Here is a 12,749-nt window from a genome sequence, read left to right as displayed (position 1 = left end):
GAGGTCCTGACTCACCATGGTTGTTAAAGATCCCATGGCACTTATTGCAAAGAGTACACACATAAAAACACACACACACACACAAAGACGCGTAAACACACACACACTACACATGCACACATACGACACGCACAAACACGCACACAAACACATAAACACACACACACATGCACCCATACAAACACACCTACATACACAAACACAAGCACACACACACACAAAAAACACACACAAAACACATATACACAAAAACAACCACACACTCTGCACACACTCAATTACAAACACACAAAAAAGGAACAAAGTAGGAAATGAACACAATTTGACAAGCGTGACTTATTTTTGTGGAAAGTTGTGCTGGACTGGGCGGCGGTCATATTTTGTACCGCTCTGCGGTACATCTAGTTAATAAGCATTTAACAAAGAAACACTAGGTACAACTCATAACACACGTATGGACATTTGTGCAAATGGTCTGAATTTTATTGAGATCAACATGCATACAATTAACCAGACCATTGGATGATTCAGTCATTCTGTAGCGGAGATGGACAGAGGGAGGTCAGAGTGAGTGAGGGGCTATCGGAGCTGGATGAATTAGCTATGCTTACACACATGCATACACAGCACCAATTACTGTATTTGCGGTGCAAAAACATAGCTGCTTTTTCATCACAGGGGCAGTCTTGACATGTCTCAGAAAAGCCTCGGCAGCAGTAGCATTGTTAGTGGCAGCGAGGGATCTTATTACACTGAAGTGTGGCCACCGTGCAGGCCACATCTTGTAAAAGCAGAAAAGTCGTTGGGTTCAGCGCCACCACTGCTGCCCCTCAGGGCTCACAGCTCCCACTTGCCGATAATTGTGTCACCATACCAACTGCAGATTTGTGAAGCACATGTATTTAACTTCAAGCAAGGCAATGGTCTATATTAAGGTGTGAATGAGGTGTGCACTGCTTTATTGCCCATCCTTTGAGTGTGTTGGGTTATATATTTTTTTTTTCAGACTGTCATTGGAGTATACACCATTCAGTTTTTTTTACATCTATCATTGTATACTTTTCTTAGCATGATGTAATGATGAAAAATGAATACATTTGAAAGCTCATTTGTAAGAGTGACCACCTTCGGTCCAAAAACACATTTAGCATTTTCTCGAAAATGCTGCCTAGTTTTAAAGCTTATTGAATAGCTAGGCGATGATGTAGTCTCTTACCTGACAATTGAGCATAACTAATCTTAATATTTTTTGGCAATACCACACGCTTTCAGTCATTGTTATGAATCCACCTGGAATTTAAGTAATTGTGCATGTTTGATACATAAAGATTTACTTTTTATGCCTGATACAGCCAAATGCCACTGCCCACCAGACGGAATTTGAAAATGAAACTTTGATACACATTACATGATTAAACAGGATGGTTCTGTATTCTGGTTCACACTCTTTAACATGCCATTTTTAGCGACCTTTATACCACCTTCATACATTCCAACACAGTAAGAATTTGCACAGTCCCTAGAGCGTTCTAGGGCTGAATTGAGTATATGTTGAATACTATAAAAAGCTACTGTGTCTGCAATAAAAAGGGTCCTCTCTGAGTCATGGAGGAGACCGGTCCCTGAGCTGCCGAGCCGACAGGCCTGATGGATGGCCCAGCCAATTACTCTCCTTTCCACAACATGCAAAATTCATAAAGCACTTAAGCAGTGGCTCACATTTCATAGTTCAGGCATAGATTTAACAGCAGCAAGTTAAAAAGGACCAAAAATCACAGTGGTGCTGATTGAACCGTACTGTGGAGAGAGGAGACAGAGATGAAAGACAAAGGGTCACATAAACAACATCAGTAGGCTACTACTGGTAATGAAAGATGAACCTTTAATTGCTATGCACATGCACGTCTTGTGTGTGTGTGATCGTTCCGTGAGGCTTTTTGCATACTAAAGGTTCAGCTGAAGAGGGATCAACCAACAGCTCTAACCTTTTATTGTCTGAATCAAAGGGGGATGGGAATGGATTATTTGCTCAATACACAATCTTGAATCAGAGAGGTCACTTTCAACGGCAATTAAGGACCCAGTCGGAATTAAGATGAAGAGATAAAGAGAGAGATGGCTAAGAAAGTAATGTACATCACAGGTACAGAATAGCTCAGTTATATATAATAGTTTTAAACTGTCTAAAGACTAAAATAATAAGTCTCAAATATTGACAATGCTATTCCCAGGAGGTGTGTTGTCTGAGACCTTTTCTTCATATTAATTCCTATAACAGGACACCATTGTGGCCATGGAGCTTATTGGTAAACCTGTTCCCTGCAGTTACGTGGCTAAATCGAGACTTGACAACAAGTAAAGCTGTGTGGACAATAACCAGTTAGCGTGTTGACCGCCGTTAGCCTCCAATCCTTCCAGAATCCATCTGCAAAAAAAAAGAAAAAAAGAAAAATGTTATGGTGATTAAGGGTTCTGGGCAGCTGTAGTCAGCATTCACTATAGACGAACACACTGTTCTTGTCTGCAGAGTCTGTGGCCGTGAAGGAACATTCAGTCCAGTTCTAGTTGAGTTGCACTTTGAATTGACACACACACACACACACACACACACACACACACAGGAAAGTGCTAGTGGCTAGTGCAAATATGCCTTTATATTGCATGATAAAGCATTTAAAGTATGTTTTCTGCAAACATCCCCAAATGCCTGTGATCCAGATATCTAAAATAACTGTAGAGTGGGCTGCAAGAGAAGTGCAAGTATTTGTTATAGACAAGGCATGTATGCCAAGTTGGGGGAAAGCCTCACATAACTCTGGACTATTGAAGGAATCCCTGATTTGTTTTGTTTAAGTGTGTATATTTCTTCTCTGTGTCTGTACATGTACTGTTCTTCCTGAAAGTGCTGGGCTTAGACTGAAAACATGTTCTTTACAATGAGGCTCTTTGATCTTTGGGTAACACTTTACTTGACGGTATCTACATAAGAGTGACATGACACCGTCATAACTTGTCATGACAAAAAATGAATGACACTTGACAAAAGCGATATTAGGGTGTGTTGCTTTTTCCAGCCGTTTTCGATGGTAACCAATTGTCAGTCAATAGTAAAAGTAACTTACTGTATATAACTGTCTTGTCGTTGACTGACACACCATGGTGAAGTTAGTTTCACTTTGCCAATGAGTTCAAATAATAGACTAGTGCAAATGTGTGAAGGCTATGCTAGGTTTTAGTAAAGCATGGTTTAGTGGAATGACTATTCCACAGGTCTAGCAAGCAGCCTCCTTCAAATGCGCCGTTGACTGTCAAAATACCGATGTATTCTTTGACATCGCGCTTTGCGTCGTTAAAGGGAATGACAGAGGTCATTCTCATTGGTTTAAATGATGTTACGTCCCAAACACACCAATGACTTTTAAGAATTAAAAAAAAAGTTAAGAAACCATAAGAACACCTTGTTGCGCCATGCGCTCAAGGTTTGATAACGAAAACACTCCCGATGTGGACTGGACATCCTACTAAATTTGAATAAGCTTTTGACGAGTGACGATACGCTTTAGACTGTCATGATAGGGCCCATTATGTCATAAACGTGTATGACACGTTCATGATAGTGTCATGTCTTATGTACATACGGTCAAGTAAAGTGTAAATGATCTTTGTTTTAGTTTCTAAGTCTTTGTTGGTGATAGAATGGAAAACAGGTAATGTAGGTAGTTGTAATCTAGATAATTATGACCCAAAGTGCATTTATGACCCATAATGTTTTGTCAAATCTACCAATTTGCAGATATTCAGCATATTGACTTATATTGTGCAATTCTTCACAGTTGTTACTGTAAGATTTCCATTTAAGAAAATTAAGTGACGTCTCAGTATTGCCATGCTGCCAATGTGTATAGGGTACAATCCAGGGCTTAAATTTCACTGCGGGATTGCGGGTATTGCGCATAATTTGTTCAAGTCCCGCAACTCTAGCCATCATAATGCGAGAAATTCCCGCATACAGCCTGTCTGATGACGTTAATATAGCCAATCATTAAGTGGCGTGAATGCGGTGCTATTGACTGGACTGATCAACTACCGAGTTTAATTGAACATAGCCTCATGCAGACGCACACACACACACGGAGAGAGAGAGAGAGAGAGAGAGAGAGAGAGAGAGAGAGAGAGAGAGAGAGAGAGAGAGAGAGACACTTTGCGCTTACGCAAATAGGCTACGCTACCATGGCAAACTTTTACATCTGGAAAGAGCTCCTTGGTAACTATCCTGCTAGCTCAGGTCACGTCAACACTTGATCCCAGAAAGATTGTCTTCGACATGTTAGTTTTTTGAACATTTATTGTATCTAATGACATAGAAAACATAATGATTTGCATACACATACCGCACTATGCACAACTTTTATTCACTAGCGACTATAGCCTAAAACCGTCAGGTTGAAGGGGGGCTAATTACTCCATAAAATTACTCTCACCTATTTTCTTAAAGTGACAGGCACTCAATTACACCTACTCATCAGCAATGTGCACTCAATTGGACCTACACACCACATTAAAGATATGCCTAAGTGTTATAGGTTAAACGTCAATATGAGGCATTCAAATTACTAAATATGTTTAGCTACTAGTAATTACTAGTAAAATGCTATACTTTAAAAAAAAATGCATTATTAAATAAATACACTCTATATGAATTCAAAAATATATGATAGAAACATATCACATAAGCTATCATTTTCAGTGTGTGTTTGTGTGTGTGGAGAGAGTCAAGCAGAATCTAGGATGTCCACTGTTGTGAATGATCCCACTACAGTATATATTACTGATGACGTCAGGGTGGTGGGGGCCCCAAAATCAAACACTTTTTAAAAAAAAGTATCGAAGTATTGAAATCGCAATTCTTGACTTGGTATCAGAATCGACCCCCCCTCCCCCCCAAATTGTGTAAATCCCCCCTACATGAATAACCTAAGGGGGGAATTCCCCCCCATTTTGAAAAATGAATTTTAAGCCCTGCAATCTCTTTAGTGTTTCCATGGTGATTGTTGCACTGAAGAAAGTTGTTTGATATAAAAGCTGTTCAAGCTAATTTTCACATAAACTAATCCCATATATTTAAAGCAATTTGTCTATATTCTTTCAAAAAACATGCAAAGCCAGATGCCAAGAAAATGCTCATTAAATGTGTCTCTTTGGCTAGGCAAGTAATTTTTCAGTAATAAAAACTTCAAACTACAACTTTATCTCCAAGTGGCAAGAGATTCAAACAAACAAAAAACCCTACAGTATGAATATGCCAACATATACACATATGGCTCATTTGATGTTTTCTGTTTTTCATAAAGAAAGATAAAATGGCATATGGCATAGTAGGCACTGTCTGTACAGGAAATAATCACCATCCATATAGAATTTTATGAGCAGTACCTAATGGAGGCTTGACCTGCCATCTGTCAGACAGGGCATTTTCCCAGTGGACCGATGGACCTTGAGGCCATTTGTGACCCTGCAAGGCGAAACCAGTCGTTTTGGTTAAATTTACAAATTTAAGTTAATGTGCTCACATGAACGGCCATTGACTAAGCTTTCCAACGATATGTATATCGAGGGTATTGCAAAAAGTATCGCTAAGATAACCACATCCAAAGTTGCCATGGTTCTCCTGTCACGATACGCCAGAAGAGAAAATCACCTTTTTAAGTAAATTGTCACGTGCAGTAGTGTGAGGACACAGCTATTACTAGCCTTACGGTAGCGTGAGTTTGAAGCGGATGACTGACTATGTCCAGTTTTATCAACCGAGTGAGTGTCTTTTTCTGCCCCCTAGTTAATACCTGGGACGGTCATAAGGTGTCACTATAGAATATAATTAATGTATTTCGGGGGAAGTAAGGGGAGAAGAAGTTCTATGTACACAGATTGTTTCGGCTATAGGCCCACTTTTAAAATGTGCTACTTCTACGTCAATGGAAAACTTCTCCTGGTCCGTAAAATGACGCCAGGATATTTCTAAAAGTTTGTGCTTTTGACCGTTCGTGCCCTGAAAGGAAAGTCTTTCACATTCATATTCGGTTACATCTGCCAAGAACCATAGAGCTTACACATTGAGTAACGAGTAGCCTAATAGAGTGTCCCAGTGACGCCACTTCCATTTGCCTCCATGGGACCTATCTTTCAAAAAATGTTGAACGCCAGTCTATGGCGAAAAAGAAATGATCTTCTGGTCCCGGTTGACTTGTGCTTTGAATTACCCATATGATGTTTGTCAATTTTAAAGACAATTTCTCATGTAAAGACATTTGCAGTTTGTTTCGTAACTATTGAATTACAACATTGTGAAAGATCGTAATTCCAACGACTACAAACCCATCAGTCGCGCTAGTGACGTTAGCTCATTCACAGCCACACTAGATTGTACAAGCATACCAGCAACAGATCTTAATTGGGCTTTCCTTGCCGATGAAAATACCATGAGTCAGAGGATTAAACACATCAGGTAAAGCCCTCCTTACACTGACAGACTTTGGAAAGATTTGCAAAGATTTGGAAAAGATTTTTGAAAGACTACAGTCTCAGACCCTCTCACATCTAAAGACAAGCAGTGGTGGACGAAGTACACAAATCCTGTACTTGAGTGAAAGTAGAGATACACATGGTCAAATGTTACTCCAGTAAAAGTAGAAGTCCTCCTTTTACATTTCCACTTGAGTGGAAGTACAAAAGTACTTGCCTTCAAATGTACTTAAGTATCAAAAGTAAAAGTCCTGAAATGTATTATGCCTAATACAGTTGCATTGTTGAAATGATTCGGCACAGACATAGGCATTCATTGAGCCTTTCTCCTCCATTCAAGGACAAAATCAGCTAATACTTGTTGTATGTAGAAATAACTAAAAACAAACTAATGTGATATCTTATCTTAGATACTTCAAAGTAACCACATTTTTCTTTGTTAAATGCTTTACACTTTCGGACCAAATCAAGATGTTCCCTTTTGTGTTTGATAGTGTCAGATTGTCTATCATTTGCTTGATGGCGTCAAGAGGCTAGTTATGGTAACATCAATATTGTGAAAAGGGGTCAACAAGGTACAGTAAATAGTGCATATGACAATAACATAGGTTAGGCAACACCATTATTTGACGCCTAGCTCGCTTAATAGAAAATATACATTTACACATGTTTTTGTACAGTCTTTTTTCCAAAAGGAACTTCAGCTGTACTTCAGCTGTCACAAAATGTAGTGGAGTAAAAAGTAAGATATTTGGCCTGGAAATGTACTGGAGTAAAAGTAAAAAGTTTAACAAAATTGAAATACTCAAGTAGAGTACAGATACATGAAAAAGCAACTTAAGTACAGTAATTGAGTAAATGTACTCAAGTAATGTCCACCACTGAAGACAAGTAAAAGAGTTTTAAGTCACAGACTATGATTTTGCAATGACTGGGGATCTTGCAGGGTCACTATTTACAAGACTGCAACTAGATTCCTTTAAATTATTACCCATCGTGCAATTCACCTTATTCCGTGCGCAAACATGGGGGCGCTAGCTTTGCCCACATTGTCTCCGAACTTCCGATTGAGCAGTACATCCATTGCGATACATTGAGATAGCAGAGCTCCATCGAGATGACTGGCATCATATATTATGGGTCATCCTAAAGTTAGGAACGTTTATTTAGGATTTTGGTGACTTCTGTTATACAGCTTTCCTATCTGAAGTTAGGAAAAAACTGACTTTGGAGCGGCTGTTCTGTAAGTTAGCCTCGCTATCCTCTTCTGCCGTGTTATCCCAATGAAGCTAACTAGACGTAGCTAGCTGACCGGAAGTTTAAAGACAACGTGGAATTTAAAAAAATGGGTGGGGCTTAATAAGGTGAATAGATATCAACAGGAACTGAAATGATAGCCTACTAAATTCAAAGCCATATTTTCGTGTTTCTGCAGCATTGTTTCATGCGTGACATCCCTAACCGATATAAAGTTGTTCCGTCACGTGGAAGAGCCGACTAAATATGTATAAGAAATGACAAATATTATAAGAATAACAAATAATCATATAGGCTACAGCTGTCGCCTACTTTGCCCCTTCCTGTTTGGTGTTGAAGAGAGGTCACTATTGGTTTTTATAGTTCACGTCAGTATTTGCATGAGCCACGACTAGAAAGACTTGCGATAATATCAAACATGTTTAATATTGTCGTAACGGCAAAACTAGAAAAGGACTGACTCCGACTGACTTAAAACCACTAAGGTTGGCACCTTACACTTAATGATCTAGTTGACGGGAGCGCGCCGCGATTCCAGTACAACTCCTATGATTTCTGTCTGACTTTGAAAATTTAGTCGCCGACTGTGAAAACAGACCAAAATCGTACAATGTAAGGCCGCCATAAGTTGTATTCGTCCATAGACTGTACATTAGATACTGTTAAGTGACATAGCAGGCAGCAAGATGCAACCGTTAACTAGCATAAAAGCTAGCATGCTAATCTTATCGTTTCATTACGTTGGTGACGTACATCGTTCGAGACGAGAGATTTAGTCCACTGAGCGGATTTGCACAAAACCAACATAACTTTTGAAGTCTATCGAACAACAGTACTTTCTTGACGTGAAAAATTATCTTTTAAATTCACACACATCATATGTGAAATTCGTGGCACAATTCAAACTGGACCAAAAAAATAATTGTTATCTCTCCATTAACTCCAGTTCATATTTTTTAAGTAAAACGGAAGTCACTGGGACACTCTATGAGTAGGCTACATTTTAGCTCTACCGTAAAACCTTATAGCGGCGTGGACAAATGGAATGACTGCTAATGTGTTTAATCTTCACCTAAGTAAAGTCAGGGTTTAACAGTCTAACTAGTATGTTTATCCGTGAAATTTGTTCACAATATGAAAGTGTAGACTGTATACTGTCGAATTATGCAAAAACGTGAAATTCGACATTTTAACCCGTACGTTTGTTTATCGTGGATTTTTTCAAAATAGCACTGTGCGCAAGACGACTGGTTTCGCCTTGCAGGGTCACATTTTATTTCTTTCGTCTTCTTCATCTTTGTGTTTATCTTCTTCTAATTATAATTATTATTATTATTATTATTATTATTATGATTATGATTACTTGGCCACAATTTGTTTACAATGGCCAAAGATCGGCCCAAAGCAAACAATTATTTCATTCATTTCTATTCTGACATAGAGTGTGCAGGTGACCACTGTCATTTTGTATGGCCAATTAGCATTTTTTCATGTTTCGGTTCGTAAGAAAAAAATCCCTATGAGAGAAAGAATGGGGTTTTGGGAAATTAGAAAAATAACACACATGATAGTCAATTGCTTGAGAGACCCCACATTCGTTTCCAGACATCAGTGCACTTTCTGGAAATGCAGAAATGTATTAGTGGGCCCGATCAATTGTGGTGGGACGCTTAAGCCAATTTTATGTCCCTGTCCCTACATTACATTAAGTGTGATGTGCTGTGTAAAAGATCAAGCTCCGTCTGATGCAGCTCTCCCTTGATGTGAACTGATTCATGTCTAGTAATTATGTGCTTTGGTTGGTGCTGACCGCTTGCATGTTAACAAGGTCTGTGTATCCAAATTTGCTGCTGAGTGTTTCACTCAAAATTTCTTAAGATATTTTCGGTGAAATTATCAGGGTGTCTCTCCTTGTATATTACCAGTAGATTATGTTTTTGAAAATGTAATCGATATATACACTGGCATTTATTGTCCGTTACCAATTAAAGCATGTTGATACTCGGGGTGCTATGGCACAGCAGACTGCAGCGCCCATACCAAGTACGGGTCCGAGTGCTCACGGGGCCCCATGTTCGAATCTGACCTGTGGTCATTTCCCGATCCCACCCCACCTCTCTCCCACTTGCTCCCTGTCACTCTCCACTGTCCTGTCCAAATAAAGGCAAAAAAGCCCAAAAAAATATACTTAAAAAAAAAAGAATGCGGCGCTCGGGGAGCAGTGAGGGGTTAGGTGCCTTGCTCAAGGGCACTTCTACTGGTCTGGTTACAAGTCCGAAGCGCTAACCAGTAGGCCACAGCTGCCCCAAAATGGGATTTAATGTGATTTGTTATACCTCATTTTACTCATCTTTATTAGGGGTGCCAATAAATGCTGAGCATATGCATTACATTACATTTAGCAGACACTTCTTGACCAAAGTGACTTACATATGTCAGCTATATTACAAGGGATCACATTGTCCCTCGAGCAACTTGGGGTTAAGTGCCTTGCTCAAGGGCACAACGGTGGAAGCCGGGAATTGAACCGACAACTTTTAGGCTTTGCACGCTAGCCCAGCTCCTTAACCACTACACTACCACCGCCCCACAATAAGTATACTCTTTTGATCCCATGAGGGAAATTTGGTCTCTGCATTTATCCCAATACGGGAATTAGTGAAACACACTCAGTACACAGTGAACACACAGTGAGGTGAAGCACACACTAATCCCAGCACAGTGAGCTGCCTGCAACCACAGCGGTGCTTGGGGAGCAGTGAGGGGTTAGGTGCCTTGCTCAAGGGCACTTCAGCCGTTCCTACTGGTCGGGGTTCGAACCAGCAACCCTCCGGTTACAAGTCCGAAGCCCTAACCAGTAGGCCACGACTGCCCATACATTTCCCAGTATATGCTGGCACAGGCTTTACATGGCCAGGTCGTTTGCCAACAGGCCCACACTTAAATACACATGATATGTTTTCCCCAAAGATCCCGTATGCAAAAATAGAAAGCAGAAGACGCTATGTCACACGTGCAACATGAAAAGCCATTTACCTAGTCTATAACATACCTGCGTTGTATTAAGTCGACCTTGTCTGTGAGTCCTAATCCTCGCAGTTTTACCCCCTGTCCACAGCCACACCGTCAGCTGAGCGCTGAGTTGAGAACAAGGAAGCAGTGCATTACAAACTGAACAGCAGAGAAACATTTTACCACGAGTTACATGCATATCGGCATACCTTATACACAGAATGAGTCCTAAATCATCCACCATAACTCGCTTGGGCAGACCAGAACACCGCTAGGAAAACGGCTCACGATAACTTCCTCAGTGTCAGCTCCCTCCAACACTAACCAAACAGAGGCCCATTTAGTAAAGTCACACATACAGCACATATAAGAGCCTACTTTTGTTTCAAACGTACCTTTAAACTGGTCACCACAACACTGAGCCAGCAGCAGGGAATAAGCTACCTGGCTAAGGACCCCAGGTGACTATACATATGCCCGTTCCTAATTGACGCCCATGTCAGCCCCAATCAGTCACGTAACCGGAGCGTACGAGTGTTAAAAGGGGGAAACAAAACAATAAGAAAACGGACTAACTCCCCTGAACGAGTTCCACAGGCTACAATGGTAAATGGGCTTGGTTGTTGATTGCTTTGTTGGTGGTTTTGTTTTTAATGGTACATGGGCTTGGTTGTTGATTGGTTTGTTGGTGGTTTTGTTTGTTGATTGGTTTGTTGGTGGTTTTGTTTTTGATGGTAAATGGGCTTGGTTGTTGGTGGTTTTGTTTTTGATGGTAAATGGGCTTGGTTGTTGATTGGTTTGTTGGTGGTTTTGTTTTTAATGGTAAATAGGCTTGGTTGTTGATTGGTTTGTTGGTGGTTTTGTTTTTAATGGTAAATGGGCTTGGTTGTTGTTTGGCCACTGTGGGAAATCCCCTACCTACAGCACTAGGAATATACTGTAATAACTTCTGTGAACATCTGAAACTCCAAGCCATAGTTATTGGCATACTCTAATAATGCTGTCACACACCAAAATGAAACGGCAGAGGGATGATTTAATAACTGACCGTTATGAGAGTGACTTCTCTCAAAGAAGCAGAGGGTCAAACTATGGTTGCTGGTCTATCAGATTATAGTTTAGTGGTTGGTCTGTCAGCTTTAATTTCCGTATCTTCCATCTTCAATAATAACGTCTCACTAGGCAGCAGTGGGCAGTTACCAAACAGCTCAAGATCCAATCTAGTATGTGAAGCTCAATACAGAAATTGCCATGGTCCACTGACATTACTGAGATATCAAGCCTGGGATCAAGCATCAACTGTGATGGTCATCAACTGGCAGACAAAGTGACACTAAGCCACCACACATAAAAAAACAATGAATATTCATTTCAGTCATCTAAGTCAGACAGATAAAAAGATAAGTATAGGATACATAATGTGAGACACAAATATTGAGTAAAGGACTCAATATTTTGTTTTTGTTTTCAAAAAAGATTGAGGAAAGAAATGCATGACACAGTGGACAGTAATTTTATGAACAGCAGACTAGTGACTCACAAAGAAAGTAAACAGAGAAAAGTCTAGGTGTTCTGAAACATGGAGGTAATGTTTGGCTTGTGTATCAGTAACAACCATCATAATCTCCCCGTGATTTTTAATTCACATTTTTCATGCTTCCATACCCTACCATTTCGACAAGGTGGTTGTCCCTGATAACCACAATATGTTTTGAATGATAGAGCAGGAGATAAATATGGTCACAGCGTAGACCATCAAATTACAATCAGTTCATCTATGGCTTCTGCTTGGCTACTGATGTGGATAAATATCCTCCAAGCTGGTTTCTTTAACGCTATGTCATGTGTAGTGGCACGTGGACATTCATGGATTTAAACAAGACCATTTCCATATGATTAAAAGTAAACTGTCTGCAAAGTTTTCCCATCCTAATAAAAAAGAGACTAACAACACTTTGATA

At 40.0% G+C, this 12,749-nt stretch overlaps 1 long non-coding RNA gene across 2 annotated transcripts; it reads right to left on the bottom strand.

Annotated features, from left to right (window-relative positions):
• Positions 1-1,862: 1,862 nt before the first annotated feature.
• On the bottom strand, positions 1,863-11,313 carry LOC121724526. 2 transcript variants are annotated; one of them, XR_006035225.1, is made up of 4 exons: positions 11,184-11,313; positions 10,998-11,108; positions 10,813-10,913; positions 1,863-2,425 (listed from the first exon to the last, which is right to left on the bottom strand). It is a non-coding gene; the product is annotated as an uncharacterized LOC121724526 (long non-coding RNA). The 2 variants fall into 2 exon arrangements; XR_006035224.1 differs by having other exon boundaries at positions 10,829-10,913; positions 11,184-11,308.
• Between the last annotated feature and the right edge of the window lie 1,436 nt (positions 11,314-12,749).

Source organism: Alosa sapidissima, chromosome 11 (genome assembly GCF_018492685.1).
Source record: "Alosa sapidissima isolate fAloSap1 chromosome 11, fAloSap1.pri, whole genome shotgun sequence".
Lineage (NCBI taxonomy): Eukaryota > Metazoa > Chordata > Actinopteri > Clupeiformes > Clupeidae > Alosa > Alosa sapidissima.
Note: the sequence above shows the minus strand (reverse complement) of the source record. Positions and strands in the feature narration are given on the sequence as shown.